Source organism: Trichosurus vulpecula, chromosome 7 (genome assembly GCF_011100635.1).
Source record: "Trichosurus vulpecula isolate mTriVul1 chromosome 7, mTriVul1.pri, whole genome shotgun sequence".
NCBI classification, from domain to species: Eukaryota; Metazoa; Chordata; class Mammalia; order Diprotodontia; family Phalangeridae; genus Trichosurus; species Trichosurus vulpecula.
This window is the reverse complement of record NC_050579.1, coordinates 109,080,067-109,096,579: the sequence shown is the minus strand read 5'-3', so window position 1 is coordinate 109,096,579 and position 16,513 is coordinate 109,080,067. Positions and strand designations below refer to the sequence as shown.

At 36.5% G+C, this 16,513-nt stretch overlaps 1 pseudogene; it reads left to right on the top strand.

The window, feature by feature from the left end:
• LOC118857602 overlaps positions 1 to 10,948 on the top strand; it is an 87,077-nt pseudogene extending 76,129 nt beyond the window's left edge.
• Positions 10,949 to 16,513: the final 5,565 nt, after the last annotated feature.

The following is a 16,513-nucleotide window of genomic DNA, read 5'->3' as shown; positions in this document are numbered from 1 at the left end:
AAACTATTACATCTATGTCCTTAATTTCAGTCCCTCCCAACTTCTCAAGGACAGAAACTCTCTGTGTCTCCAACTCTGACTTCTCAATTCTGGACCTACACCTCCAGTTACTTACTGGATATATGCCATTGAATGTCCTATCAACACCCGAAATTTGATTTATCCAAGAATCGAGTCTATTATGTTTCCCCCCCCCAAAAAAAATCTTCAACCTTCTGGCTTCACTATTTATGTCCTTGGCTTCATTAATCACATTGCTTCTCATTTTCACAACCTTGGGATTTTTCCTTTACCATTTATCTTCCCTCACTTCATACTTATTCAAGTCATGGCTCTGCTACTTACAAAACTCATGCATCCAACATCTCCTCACTATTCCAAATGACACAAAACTATCACAAATTCAAATAAAAATCTATTTGGGCTGCTATAATAACTTCCATACCTGTCTTCCCACTGCTAATCCCTCTCGATGTATTCCATCCATCATACTATAGGCAGAATAATTTTTTAGGCATAAGATAAATTCGGCCAAATTATTCCTCTGCTCAAAACTTTTGAGTGACTATTGTCTTCTAAATAAAAATCAGCCTCCGTTTTTCTGGCATGCCGGGCCCTCTATACTTTAGTCCTACCTCACCTTTAAAGTCTTATTTCTCTTCTCCATGTTTTATGAGCTTCCTTTGTCCTTAAACCACATTCTGTGCTTTTATTCTGCCCATACCTTTTCTCATAATGTTTCTTGTGCCTGGAATATCCCTCTCCACTTTGCAAGTAGAATTTCTAGCCATTTTTAGATACTCACTATCATCTCTACTATGAAGTCTTCCTTGATCCCTCAGTCAGTAACGACCCCTTCCTCTCTGACCTTAAATACACTTTTCAGATAATATGATATTTTATAGTTATGTGGGTTTATGTCATCATCCTAGCAGACTTTAAATTCCATGAGAGCATAGAGTCTTAACTAAATATTGCATCTGCCCACTCACCTAGGACAGTAGGAAAATGGAATTTTACAGTTGGGGGTGGGGACCTTAGAGATTTAATCCAACTACTTCATTTTACAGGCGAGGAAGCTGAAGCTTAGAAAGTTGGCATGATTTACCCAAGTTCACATAGGTAGTAAATAGCAGCCATGATTATCATAACATGATTTCAGCCCAAGTCTTCTGAATCAAAATCTAGTGTTCTTTCTACTACCTCATATTACCTCCTTGTACAGTGTCCTACACATAGTAGGTATTTAACAAGTTGTTTGGATTTTTGTTGTTGTTGTTCAATGGATGGAGGATTTAAAATGTGCTTTAAAGGAGCTTTGTATTTATTCTTAAAGGGGCTCTGTACTTTTTTCTTTCCAATAAATTTGACAATAGGTGTTGACTCTTTGGGGTAATAATAGCAAGCCAATTCAAATAATCATTCACTAAGTACCTACTATGTTCCTGGCATTGTGCTAGGAGGCACTGAGGAGGCAAAGACAAAAAAAAGTGATCCAGTCAGACATCAAGGAGCTTATATGCTACTGGGAGGAGTAACATGTGCACAATTATTTACACACGCAAAGTAATTGATGGGAATACTGACAAATGGCTGAATCAGAAAGGTTTCTTGTAGAAGTGATGCTTGTGTGGAGCCCTGAAAGGAGAGAGGGGAGCAAAGCGGCAGAGGTGAGGAGGCAGAGTATTTCAGGCATTGGGGACAACCACCCAAAAACATAAAGACAAGATAGAATGTTACACAAGAAGAGCAGCAAGTAGACCAATGTGGTTGAAATGTAGTATGCCTGAGGGAAATGAGTCTATATAATAGCCTGGAAACATCAGTTAGATCCAGATTATGAAAGACTTTTGGTAAATCCTTGTTGATTGACTGAATGTCAAACAGAGAATCATTTTATCCTAAAGGTAGTGTGGACCATCGAAAATTCATGATTAAGGTAGTTACATGGTCATACCTGTAATTTAGGAATATCAATTTGACAATTATATGACAACGGATTGGAGTAGGGATAAACTAGGAAGGGAGATTAGTTAGGAATGGCTATTGCAAGATCCAGGGAAGAGGTGATAAGAGAGTAATGGGGTAGCGAGAGTAGTAGCTGTTTGAGTAGAAAAAAGGGGGTGGGCACCATCAATCAATAAGAATAGAATCAATAAGACTTGACAATTGACTGGTATAGAGAGGGATAGATGAAGGTGAAGAGTCAAAGATGCATTCCTGGTTGTGAACTTAGGAGGCTGGAAGGATGATGGAATCTTCAACAGAAATAGAATCTAGGAGGATGTGTGGATTAGGAGGGAATGGTAATGCCTGTGAAATACAGGATATGTATATGTATGTATGTATATGATGATTTAGGAGTCAGCTGCCCAAAAATAATAATAGAATTCATGGAAGATGGCGATGTCACCTACAGAAACAATCCAGGAAAGGGTCTTTGGGTATATCCTTACATGGGGGCAAAGCAAGAATGATGGTTCTACAAAGGAGACTGAAAAAGATAAGTTAGGTAAGAGGCGAAAGAGGAGAACACAGTATCACTAAAAACCAAGGAGAAATGAATATCCAGAAGGAAGGGATGGTCAGCAGTGCCAAATATGCCAGAGAGATCTAGAAGGATAAGGACTGGCAAAAGGTCATTGAAGTTAGTAGTAAAGAAATCATTGGCTGAATTGCAATTCACCAATGTTTCAAAGATTTGATAATTGAGTGGGAGGTGACAATGTGTACGCAATGATTGTAGATTTTTTGGGGCAGAGCAGTAGTAGCTAAGAGAGAGGAGGAGAGATATAAGTTAGTTTGAGGACAATGATAGAATAAAATGAATGTGTTTCTTTTTCTTTCTTTTTTTAGGAAAACCTAATTTATTTTTTAAATAAAATAAATGCAAGCAAAAGTTCTAATTTTCTTTCTGTACCTCATGGATGTTCTTTTTTTTAAATTAAGATTTTTTTTTATTTTTAGTTTACAACACTCAGTTCCGCATGATCCTGAGTTCCAGATTTTCTTCTTCCCCCTCCCCACCTTCCTCCCCAAGACAGCATGGAATCCGATATATCATCCACATATAATTTCACATTGAACTTATTTACACATTGATCAGGTTGTAATGAAGAATTATTACCAATGGAATGAATCATGAGAAAGAAGAAACAAAACCAAAAAAAGAAAAAAAAGGAAAGCAAACAGTTTGCCTCAATCTGAATTCAGTCTCCATAGTTCTTTCTCTGTATGTAGATATATCTCTCCCTCATGAGTCCTTTGGAGTTGTCTTTGAACCTTGTATTGCTGAGAAGAGCTAAGTGTATCAAGTTCAGTCATCACAGAATCCATATATCTGTGGTTGCATATAATGTTCTCCTAGTTCTGCTCCGCTCACTCAGCTGTATATTGTGTAGGTTTTTCCAGGTTATTATGAAGTCCATATCATCCCCATTTCTTATAGTGCAATAGTATTCCATTACATTCATATACCACAACTTGTTCAGCCATTTCCCAATTGATGGGCACCCCCTTGATTTCCAATTCTTTGCTACTACAAAAAGAGCCACTATAAATATTTTTTAACATAAGGGTCCTTTTCCCACTTGTGTGATCTCTTTGGGATACAACCCTAGAAGTGGTATTGCTGGGTCAAAGGGTATGAACATTTTTATAGCCCTTTGGGCATAGTTCCAAATTGCTCTCCAGAATGGCTGGATCAGTTCACAATTCCACCAGCAGTGTAACAGTGTTCAAATTTTCCCACATCCTCTCCAGCATTTATCATTTTCCTGTTTTGTCATTTTAGCCAATCTGCCAGGTGAGATGTGGTACCCAAGAGTTGTTTTGATTTGCATTTCTCTAATCAGTAGTAATTTTGAGCATTTTTTCATATGCCTATAGATATCTTTAATTTCTTCCTCTGAAAACTGCCTGTTCATATCCTTTGACCATTTCTCAATTGGGGAATGACTTGTATTCCTATAAATTTGGCTCAGCTCCTGTGTATTTTAGAAATGAGGCCTTTATCAGAAACACTGGTTGTAAAGATTTTCTCCCAATTTTCTGCTTCCCTCCTAATTTTTGTTGCATTGGCTTTTTTTATACAAAAACTTTTCAATTTAACATAATCAGAATTATCCATTTTGCATTTTGTAATGCTCTCTATCTCTTGTTGTGTCGTGAATTCTTTTCTTTTCCATAAATCTGCTAGGTAAACTATTCCTTGCTCTCCCAAATCGCTTATAGTATCATCTTTTATTCCTAAATCATGGACCCATTTTGACTTTATTTTGGTATCTGGTGTAAGATATTGGTCTATGCCCAGTTTTTGCCCTACCATTTTCCAATTTTCCCAGCAGTTTTTGTGAAATAGTGAATTTGTAGCCCAGAAGCTGGATTCTTTGGGTTTATCAAAGAGTAGATTGCTATAGTCATTGACTACTGCATCTTGTGTACCTAACCTATTCCATTGATCCACGACTCTGTTTCTTAACCAGTACCAGGTAGTTTTGATGACTGCTGCTTTACAGTACAGTTTAATATCTGGTATGGCTAGGCCACCTTCCCTAGGATCTCTTTTCATTAATTCTCTAGATATTGTAGACCTCTTGTTTTTCCAGATGAATTTTGCTATTATTTTATCCAGCTCTGTAAAATATTTTTTGGTACTTCAATGGGTATGACATTGAATAAATAAATTAATTTAGGTAAAATTGTCATTTTTATTATATTAGCTCAGCCTAACCACAAGCAACTGATATTTTTCCATTTATTTAGATATGACTTTATTTGTGTGAAAAGTGTTTTGTAATTATGTTCATATAGGCACTGGGTTTATCTTGTCAGATAGCCAAATATTTTATAGTGTCTACAGTAACTTTCAATGGAGTTTCTCTTTCTGTCTCTTGCTGTTGGGCTTTGTTAGTGATGTACAGGAATGCCGAGGATTTATGTGGGTTTATTTTATATCCTGCAACTTTGCTAAAGTTGTTTATTATTTCAAGTAGTTTTTCACTTGGTTCGCTAGGATTCACTAAGTAAATCATCATATCATCTGCAAAAAGTGATAACATAGTTTCTTCTTTGCCTGTTCTAATTCCTTCAATTTCTTTTTCTTCTCTTATTGCTACAGCTAACATTTCTAGTACCAAATTGAATAATAGGGATGATAATGGAAATCCTTGTTTCACCCCTGGTCTTATTGGGAATGCATCTAGCTTATCCCCATTACAAATAATGCTTGTTGACGGTTTTAGGTAGATGCTATTTATAATTTTAAGGAAGGGTCCATTTATTCCTATGCTTTCTAGTGTTTTTAATAGGAATGGGTGTTGTATTTTGACAAAGGCTTTTTCTGCATCTATTGAGATGATCATATGGTTTCTGCTAGTTTTGTTGTTGATGTGATCAATTTTACTGATAGTTTTCCTAATACTGAGCCAGCCTTGTATTCCTGGAATAAATCCTACCTGATCATAGTGTATTATTCTCATGATAAGTTGCTGCAATCTTTTTGCTAATATTTTATTTAAAATTTTTGCATCAATATTCATTAGGGAAATTGGTGTATAATTTTCTTTCTCTGTTTTGACTCTTCCTGGTTTAGGTATTAGTACCAGATTTGTGTCATAAAAAGAATTTGGTAGGACTCCTTCTTCACCTATTTTCCCAAATAGTCTATAAAGTATAGGAATTAATTGTTCTTTGCATATTTGATAAAATTCACATGTAAAACCATCTGGCCCTGGAGATTTTTTCCATTGATGGCTTGCTCAATTTTTTTTTTTCTGAGATGGGGTTATTAAGGTATTTTACTTCCTCTTCTGTTAACCTGGGCAATTTATATTTTTGTAGATATTCAATCATATCACTAAAGTTGTCAAATTTATTGGCATACAATTGGGCAAAATAATTCCTAATTATTGTTTTAATTTCCTCTTCATTGGAGGTGAATTCACCCTTTTCATTGTTGATACTGGTGATTTGATTTTCTTCTTTCTTTTTTTTAATCAAATTGACCAAAGGTTTATCAATTTTATTGGTTTTTTTTCATAAAACCAGCTCTTGGTTTTATTAATTTAATAGTTTTCTTGATTTCAATTTTATTAATCTCTCCTTTGATTTTCAGTATTTCTAATTTGGTATTTGATTGGGAATTTTCACTTTGTTCCTTTTCTAGCTTTTTCAGGTGCATGCCCAATTTATTGATCTCCTTTTTCTCTATTTTATTCATGTAAGTACTTAGAGATATAAAACTTCCCCTAAAAACTGCTTTTGCTGCATCCCATAAGTTTTGGTATGTTGTCTCATTATTGTAATTCTCTTGAATGAAGTTATTAATGGTTTCTATGATTTATTTTTCAGCCCACTAATTCTTTAGAATTAGATTATTTAGTTTCCAATTAATTTTTAGCTTATTTTTCCATGGTTCTTTGTTACAAATAATTTTTATTGCATCATAATCTGAAAATGATGCTTTGACTACTTCTGCCTTTCTGCACTGGATTGTAAGGTTTTTATGCCTTAGTACATAATCAATTTTTGAGTATGTGCCATGTACCGCCGAGAAGAAAGTATATTCCTTTTTATCCCCGTTCAGTTTTCTCCAGAGGTCTATCATATCTGCCTTTTCTAAAATTCTATTCACCCCCTTAACTTCTTTCTTGTTTATTTTGAGGTTAGATTTATCAAGTTCAGAGAGGGGGAGGTTGAGGTCCCCCACTAGTATGGTTTTGCTGTCTATTTCTTCCTGTAACTCCCTTAACCTCTCCTCTAAGAATTTGCCTGCTGTATGGTGTATATATGTTAAATAATGATATTGCTTCATTGTTTATGGTGCCTTTTAGCAGGATGTGCTGTCCTTCCTTGTCTCTTAATTAGATCTATCTTTGCTTTTGCTTTGTCTGAGATTAGGATTGGTACCCCTGCTTTCTTTTTTTTTTTACTTTTGCTGAAGCACAATGTATTCTACTCCAGACTTTTATTTTTACCTTGTGTGTATCCCCCTGTTTCAGATGTGTTTCTTGTAAACAGCACATTGTAGGATTATGGTTTTTAATCCATTCTACTATCCACTTCCGTTTTATGGGAGAGTTCATCCCATTCACATTCACAGTTATGATTAATATCTGTGTCTTTTTCTCCATCCTATTTCCCCCTGTTTATGCTTTTGTTTCTCCCTTTCCCCTTCTGCTCCTCAACAGAGTTTTGCTTTTGACTACCGCCTTCCTCAGTTTACCCTCCCTCTCATTCCTCTCCCTTATCTTACCATTTTTCCCTTGCTACTTCTTCCTTCCCTTCTGACCACACCCCTCCCTTTTTTCCCCTTTCCCCTCCTCCTGCCTGTAGGACACAGTAGATTTCTATACTTATCAGGGTATGTTATTCCCTTCTTGAACCAAATCCAATGAGAGTAAAGCTCAAATACTGCTCTTCTTCCTCCCTTCTTTCCCTCTACTACAATATGTTTTTGTGTCTCTTCCTGTGATGTAATTTACCCTTTTCTACTACCTCCTTACCTCTTCTCCAAGAACCATCCCTTTATATCTCTTAATTATGTTTTTCATCATTATATTGGTTATTTTATACTAATACCCACAGTCTATGAATATCCCTTTCACTTGTCATACTAAGTATACAGTTCTCAAGATTGACATATATATAAAATATATATATAACAAAACTATCCCATATCAAGATGTAACTAATTAGCCTTATTAATTAACTAGGGTTTTTTTCCCCTGTTTACCTTTTTATGTATCTCTTGAGTTTTGTATTTGGAGATCAAATTTTCCATTGAGCTTTAGCCTTTTCATCAGAAAGGTCTGGAATTCCCTTATTTCATTGAATGTCCATCTCCTTGCCTGGAAAATTATGCTCAGTTTTGCTGGGCAGATGATCCTTGGTTATAGTCCAAGCTCCTTTGCCTTTTGGAATATCATATTCCAATTTCTTCTGTCATTTAAGGTAGAAGCTGAAAGATCCTGTGTGTAGTTCCATGATATTTGAATTGTTTCTTCCTAGCTGCTTGCAATATTTTCTCCTTGACCTGGTAGTTCTGGAATTTGGCTATAATATTTCTTGAATTTTTCAATTTGGGATCTTTTTCAGAATAGATGGATTCTTTCAACGATAATTTTACCCTCTGGTTCTAGGACCTCCCAGCAATTTTCCTTAAGGATTTCATGGAAGATACTGTCCAGGCTCTTTTTTTTATCATAGCTTTTGAGTAGACCAATAATTCTTAGATTGTCTCTCCTGGATCTATTTTCCAGGTCAGTTGTTTTTCCAGTCAGATATTTCACATTTTCTTCTATTTTTCATTCTTTAGATTTGTTTGACTGATTCTTGGTATCTCATAAGATCATTAGCTTCTGCTTGCCCAATTCTAGTTTTTAATGTTTTGTTTTCTTCCTTTATCTTCTCTATCTCCTTTTCCATTTGGTTGATTTTACTTTTCAATGAGACATTTTCTCCATTTATATTCTGATTTTTCTTAACCAATTCCCTGATTTTATCTTTTAAAGATTTGTTTTCCTCATTGAATTTTTTTCCATTTTTTCCACTTTTTCTTTTGCCTCTCTAATTTGGTTTTTAAAGTCCTCCTTGAGTTCTTCCAGGAATGCTTTTTGGTTTGGAGACCATTTCACTTTCCCTTTTGAGGTTTCAGATGTGGGTGTATTGTCCATGCTTTCCTCTTCTGAATTGGTATTTTCATCTTCCCTGTCTCCATAATACAAATCAATCATCTTTGGCTTCTTAGCATGTTTTTTCATGGTGTTTTTTTTTCCTCCTGACCTCTAAAGTGGATCTCTGTTTCTGAGACTCAGGGGGCTCTGTCCCAACTTTCTTGTGTTGCAATCTGTGGGTCTGCTCACTAGCTTTATATTCTATGGCTTCTGGTTTCATGAGGTGTGGGAGAGGGGTGATCTGGCTGCTGGGGGATATCCTCTTCCCCAGGACTGTTCTACAGAATGGGTAGTCTCAGCTCTTGGCTGTGCTGGTGTCTGCCACTTCCCCTGGCTATGCAAAGCCCCATCTGGGTTCCTGGCATTGATGTTAATTAGCTCCACCCCCAGGGCTCAGTTATTTTCTGTGTTCTGCTGAGGTGAGGACTGCTGGGATACCTCTCTTCCTGCACTAGTCTCCTTCTACCACCAGAGGAAGGGTCCTCTCCCCGACTTCTCTCACTACTGAAGTTCCTCTTTGGGCTCCTCTGTTTCTCCTGAGGTATTATTCTCTGGGTTTATTCAAGGGAGGGATAAGAACCATTTTACCTGCACATCATGGCTCCTGGAAGTTCAAGAAGGCACGTTTCAAACCTTTAGACTGTGGGTTGGAGGCCTCCAGGCTAGCTGCTCCCATGGCCCGCAGGCTCTACACTCCAACAGACTCCCATCCTGGCCTGAGAGGCCTGGGGCTCAATCATGGCTGTAGCCGGTATTTTTGCCCTGGGCCTCTTCCTGCTCTGGTGTTTTGCTTGCCCAGCACTCTCCCAGATCCACTTGCTGGCTGGATTCCTCTGCTGTTCCCAGTTGGTTTGGTCTGGTGCCATTCCGCGTGCCCTGACTTCCTATCCCTCTCAGTCTGCTAGTGGCTTCCAACTCTTGTTTCTTTTTCATAGTAGGGGTTGTATCCATAATCACATAGACAGTCAGTGTCAAAGGCAAGAGTGGATCCAGTGCTTCCTCACAAGCCTGGCATTCTTTTTCAAAAATTATTATATTTTCAATTCAGGGAACAAAACAAGCATTTCCATAACATAGTACAATAAAAAATGTAGTTGAACATGAAATCGCAAATCTACCATGTACAACTTGCTATTTCCTCCAAATATACAAAAAAGTCAACTGGGGAATGACTGAACAAGTTGTGGTGTATGGTTGTGATGGAATACTATTGGCTATGAGAAATGATGAGCTCACTGATCTTAAAAAGGCATGGAAAAACTTGCATGGATTGATGAAGAACAAAGTGAAGAGAACCAAGAGAACTGTATACAGTATCAGCAATATTGTTTTAAGAACAACTTTGAGCTACTAAGTCATTTTGACTATTGTTAAGTACACAAATTAAAAAGAGTCCAGCACTCAACACCATGCTGACAGACAGAGATATAGGAGTTGAGGCCTGGAAAATTTAGTCAAATGCTGAGAACTTCAGGAATATACTACTCGATACTTGCAACCCTTTATACAACTGACGTGTCCATTATTTAAAAAAAAAAATTAATTATTTAGGCAGTCAAGGGAAAGGTAGTATGAGACTGGACAAACACGGTGGCTTCAGCCACCTTTAAGGTCTGGGAGTGTTGGCAGTCTCAATGGCCCCTTCCTGCATAGGCCTTAAGTTTGCTTCAAGTTTGTTAAATAAGACTACTTCTTCACCAATATAGATTCATTCATACTACTTTTTTTTAAAGAAAGGGCTAGAAAAAAGTTGTTAGGATCCAAAGAACCAGGGAAAAGAAACAATCAAATCAGGGGCTACATGGGCCTGTAAATAGTTAAGGCAACAGAGCAAAGAAGATTTACATAAATTTTACTATGTCCTATATAAATATATCTATCTACATCTGTATCTATACATGTCCCACTTTAGGACAGGAGTTCAAATGACAGAGTTTGCCAGTGCTAGGTCAAGAGCAACTAGGAGAGTTGTCAAAGTCTATGGATGTTTTAGATAAAGTGGTACAGCAAAGAAACAATATTCTGAGAATTCTTCCACAGGTCAAGACCAGGTGCCTAGAGAAAAGACATTTTGGGCTATATCATCTGACACAAGTATAAACCATAAACCTTGATACCTAAACTAAACAAAAGACACAAAAAACAGTTCTTTGCAATGCCCTACATGGAACAGAACAAGACTTGAAAAATACCTATGTACTATAGCCAAGAAGAAAAATTTAAGGAAAGAGAAAGAAAGAAAATGCTTCCCAAAAAAGTTTCCATACATCTGAAAAACTGAAAATTTAAATCTAAACAAGGATACAATGAGCTTTTAACTTGATACTGTGTCTTTTCCTAGTTCTGTTCCACCCTGGTAAAATTTGACCTTTTCCCCACTGACATAATCTAAGAATTGTAAATACATATAAGTAAACTCATGATAAGTAGTTTATTTTAAAACTCATCACTTCATTTGTTACTCATAAGATTTAAATTTTGCATCATAATTCTACCAAGTGATCATGTTTCTCAAAACTTAAGTCTAAGTTTTGTTCAATTTCTAAGCACTTTTTGAATTTCATCTCATAGCTATGAAATAACTATAAAAGTAATGTTGACATAACGCCCCTTCCTAGCCAGGTAGAGAAGATTGGAAGGTGAATGAGAAGAGTTTTAATTGCCCAAAGAAGCAAATCATAGTGATTAACTTTATCATACAACTAGTAATTTATTTCTTCTAGTGAGCAGAGTAGCTTTATTGTTTAGTTTTATAAATATAAGGTAAGGGCATAGGTAGTAAGTTTTGCTAGTGAACAAAAATAAATTCTACCAATCAATTGGAAGTGCACATACTAATCAGAGAATTGTACATCAGTTTACTGAAAGAAAAACATTTAGAGAAAAATGCTTAAGAGAGATTTCATTCCATGGAAGCAAAAACTCATTTAAAATTATGACTACTTAAAGACTTTAAAATTTGGTAAATAGAAATTTAAATTATACACAAATGTATAGAAGCTCTACTGAAGTTATTTATTTTGTTCTTAAGTATCCTAAAACTAGGAAACACAAGGGATCATAGGGAAGGCCACAGGTTTTTTATTTTGTTGTGTTTTCTTTTTCAGAATTACTGTCAAGGGTATTTCCTTTCTCCACATTATTTTGCTCCTTCATATTTATTTGGAAATTCACATCTCTTGAAAGGTATAGTATAATGTGAGATAGAGAAAAATAAACATGTAAATTTAATTTATTAGTTTCTTTAAAAATAAATTGTTAACTCTTAAAGAAACACTACACAGAAATAGATCCAAGAATGCAATAAGAAAAGGTATTAAGTGGGAAAGATGCACTCTTTCTGTTCATTACTTAATTCTGGTAGCTCAACTTTAATCTTCATCAAATAGAACCTTGTAATGACATTTTATGTACTTTAGTTATTTCTAAATATTCCCCTCTACCATCCATAAGGAGACATCACCATCTCACAACCTTGAAAAAGACAGCAAACTGAGATTTTTAAAGGGTCAAGCTATTTTGAAACACTATCAACATATGTCAAAATGAATCCATATTACATACCATCACAACTCAAAAAGATGACTCCATGGAGGTAATATGTGCCCAAAGAGTTGTTGTGAAGATCAAATGAGATTATGTATCATAGAAAGATATTCTTAGATCTGCATACCAGTTAACTAGCATTTACAGTTATCTCCTCTACATTGCTGGGATTAGGGGCATGGTGCTTCCCTGATCTGGAAAATCAGCATAAAATTTTTTGGTCCTCCTTTCATACCAGAAAAGAAGTCTGATTTTTTTTCTTTTTCTTTTATGGTATGTTTATTGTAAAATTTAGGTTAAATATGTGGTCATAGGCTCTGCGTTGTCTTCTGGCCTTCGCATGTCGTCTGCAGCTTCCATAAAAGTCCTGAAAAATTCCCAGCAAGGTGTAGGAAAAAGTCCAAGCAACTGAACAGCCAATAATGGTCAGGGCCAGGTAGCCAATAAACATGCAAGTTGTGTGGTAGGCAATAGCTATGAAGGTTGTATGATAGCCAATAGACAACCACACAGACCTGGGACTCAGGAAAGAAACTTAAACTCTTAGTTCCTAGAAATACTGAGAAGGCAAGACCCAACCCTAGAGGAACTTGAGTATTAGGAAAAGAGTTAAGATGAGGCTCAAGCTCAAGGCTATGTGCCTGGTACAAAAAATCAAAAGCTGAGCAAGCTGCAAAGGAAAGAAGACTTATCGGAGAATAATAAGCCTTGTCTTCTTTTATGTATCTGCTTAGGAACAGTATTAGCTCCAGCATCAGAGGCTAAAATAAGGATAATAGACCTTCGGAATTAACAGAGATTCCAGAGTCCATCTAGGCCAATCTGTACTTGAACAGAATCACCTCTCTAACATCTCCAACAAGTTTTCCTACAGTGTTTGCTTAAAGACTTCTAGTGAGGGGAAGCCAATTACCCCCTGAGGCAGGTGGGAGGACCTCAGCTTTAAGAGATCAAAGGCCCTGGAGATGGGGAATCAAGTAGATCATCATAGCTCTACCCCGGCTCTGCTCTCATCACTCCAGTACCTATCCCAAGAGGTGGATCAGAACCTTTGGTGTAAATCCATATCAGATCTGGATTTCAGGGGATTTGGAAACCACAGAAATAGAATGGCATGTGTCACCTGTCTGATGTCCTCTTTAGAGTTCCTTTCTGCTTTGTCTAATGTGGCAATTTTCCTGTGATACTTTAGTCAGATAATGACGTGTCGTGTCCTTCAAATGATAGTAATTTCTACAGACTGTTCATGTTGAGTTTCTTTTTCTCTCCAAAAATAATAACCTCTGCTTTTATTCTGAGCCTTTATGGTGTGACCAAGACTTTGAGATTACATGATACTGTACTTTTATTTGAAGACTACTCAGTAGAAGCGTAGGTTTGGGACTGGAATCAAACTTAGACTTCTGATGCAACCTCTTCATTTTTGTTGTTGTTGTTCAGGCATTTCACTCATGTCTAACTATTTGTGACCTATTTGAGGTTTTCTTGGCAAAGATACTGGAGGGGTTTGCTATTTCCTTCTCCAGCTCATTTTACAGATGAGGAAGCTGAGGTTAAAAGGCTTAAGTGATTTGCCAGGGTCACACAGCTAGTAAATGCCTGAGGCCAGACTTGAACTCACAGAGATGAGCCTTCCTGACTTTAGGCCTGGCATTCTATCCAACGGGCCACCTAGCTGCCCATATTTTACAAACAAAGAAATTAAGACTGAGAAAGGTGAAGTAGTCAAGGTGGTCAAAGTCACCCAAGTGACCCTGTGGCAGAGCTAGGATCTTTTCATTCCAAATCCATCATTCTTTCCACCTCAACATGTGGCCTTCCCAATTCTAAGCCAACAATACTGAGTCTTTGTCCATGTCTTTTCTACCATATAGAATGCCATTGTTAATAAGTACTAAGGAACAAAACAAAGACACAAAAACAGAAGTGAAATTCTCTGAAGACATGTACTCTATGCTCATGTGTCTGATCAATGTCACACTCCTGAAAGTCAGGCAGTCATTAAAATTCCAAGTTTGCTATTTATAGCCATACTTCTGTAGGAAAAAGAAAGGGAAACAACCATTGGGGGAATGGAAAAATGTTGCAATACATTAATGTAGCATAAAATTACTGTATAGCAGGCCTGCACAACTTGTGGCCTACAGGCCATTTACAGCCCTTGGGACACTTGTGGAGCACCAAAGAATTTCAAGCGGCTGACGAAAAATGGAGAAGAAAATATATAGAGGAAATCTTCTGGCGGGCTGCAGGTTGTGCAGGCCTGCTATATAGAAAGAAATTATGACTATGAAGAATACAAAGAAGCTAGGGAAACACAGGACCCAAGGCAAAGTAAAGTTAGCAGAAGCACAAATTGTATGGATGTATGTATATGTATATATAATATATATGTATGTATGTATATGTATACATATACACAAATATATGTATATGTGTGTATATATGTATGTATGTATATGTATACATATACACAAATATATGTATATGTGTGTATATATGTATGTATGTATATGTATACATATACACAAATATATGTATATGTGTGTATATATGTATGTATATATGTATATGTGTGTGTATATATACATATATATATACATATACACATGTACATATATACAATGACTATGACAACTTAAATGGAGGTAAAATGAATGCTGTGTAATTATTTGAGCAAACTTGACCCTATTGAAAGATGAGCAAATGTACTCCATTCCCTTCTTTGCGGAGGTGAGGGAATATGTGTATAGAACAGTACAGGCATCATCGGACTCAGTAGATGTGCTGGTAGCTTTGATAAACTGGCTTTTCTCTGTCTTATTTTGTTATAGGGAATACACATATACACACACATATACACACACATATGCACATGTATATAAAGTGTTCTGAAAGTTCTAGTGCGGTTTTAAACTTTAATAAATAAACTGTAAACACTTAAAGTTTCACTAAGACTTTTGAGATCCCCTTCATTATGCAAAATGAAGATTTACTCCTACTACTACTAATAATAATGATAATAATAGCTAGCATTTATATAATGCCTACTATGTGCTAGGCACTATGCTAAGCACTTTATAACCATTATCTTTTTCGATCCTCAAGACGACCTTGGGAGGTAAGTGCTATTAATTATTCTCATTTTACAGATGAGACAACCAAGGCAAATGGAAGTTAAATGACTTGCCAAAGGTGACACAGCTAGTAATTACCTGAAGCTGGGTCTTCCTGGGAAGACAAAGATCAATGATGTTGTTGTTTTAAGCTAAGTTAGAATGAATTTTCCTCTAGAAAGAAAAAGTGTGTGCTATGTCTGCAAGCATCGTGTTTATGTGGTCATGGGAACCTGAAAAATAAAGGTGCAACCAGTACATCTAGTTTGTGTGCCTGAGCATGAATTACTTACCCAGCAAATCCTATGATTCTTTACAAGCCTCTTTATTTACTGATTTTGAAACCACAGAAATAGGATAAAGATTTGGTACTTTAATAGATTTTGTAGGGAAGGTTTGCTATTTTACACATATATGATATGTATGTATGCATATATGTATGGTGTATTTTACACTACTTCCCAGATGCCATTTCTTCCATGGACTCTTCTTCTGAATGATGACAGCACAATGAAGCACTTTTTTTTTCTTTCTGGTAAACCTTCCACAGACCATAGGAGTGTTTGAAATGATAAGCTCTATTCTTTGGGGGAGAAAACAACCCCTGCTGCTTTCATTCTAATCTTAGTGAATCATGTGAGACAGTTTTTTTACAGCTGTAGTTGATTTCTCCACCCAGCAATCCCCCATTTTTTTTCTGAGGGATGTGGAGTAGGGGAGAATCAGATGGGTGGGAGAAGAAGCTATTGTGCCTTGATTCTCTTTTACTCCAAATTTCATTACAGACACTTTCTCCATCAAATACATTGTACAGACCTGGGTGTCACACGTTTCTTTCCAGATGTTATTTCAGATTAAACTACAGGCAGCCAAGAGTAAAAGTGGCATGCATTTTCCTCCTCACTTGGTAAAATTACATCTCCTAGCAGTCATTTGTAGAGCAACATTGCTTGTATGACAATTGGCCTGATCTGATATTTTAGGTTATGATGTCAAGATGTATTATGCAGCAGCCTACCAACTTTAAAAAAAGAAGATGACACCTAAAGAAAGAGAGTGATTATGGCAGATTGGGGGTTGGAAAGGACCTGAGGGAGTGTCATCTGTTATAAGAACCTTAAAAGCTTCTAATGACCTGTTATTACCAAGAGGTTTTTTTTGTACTACTATCACTCT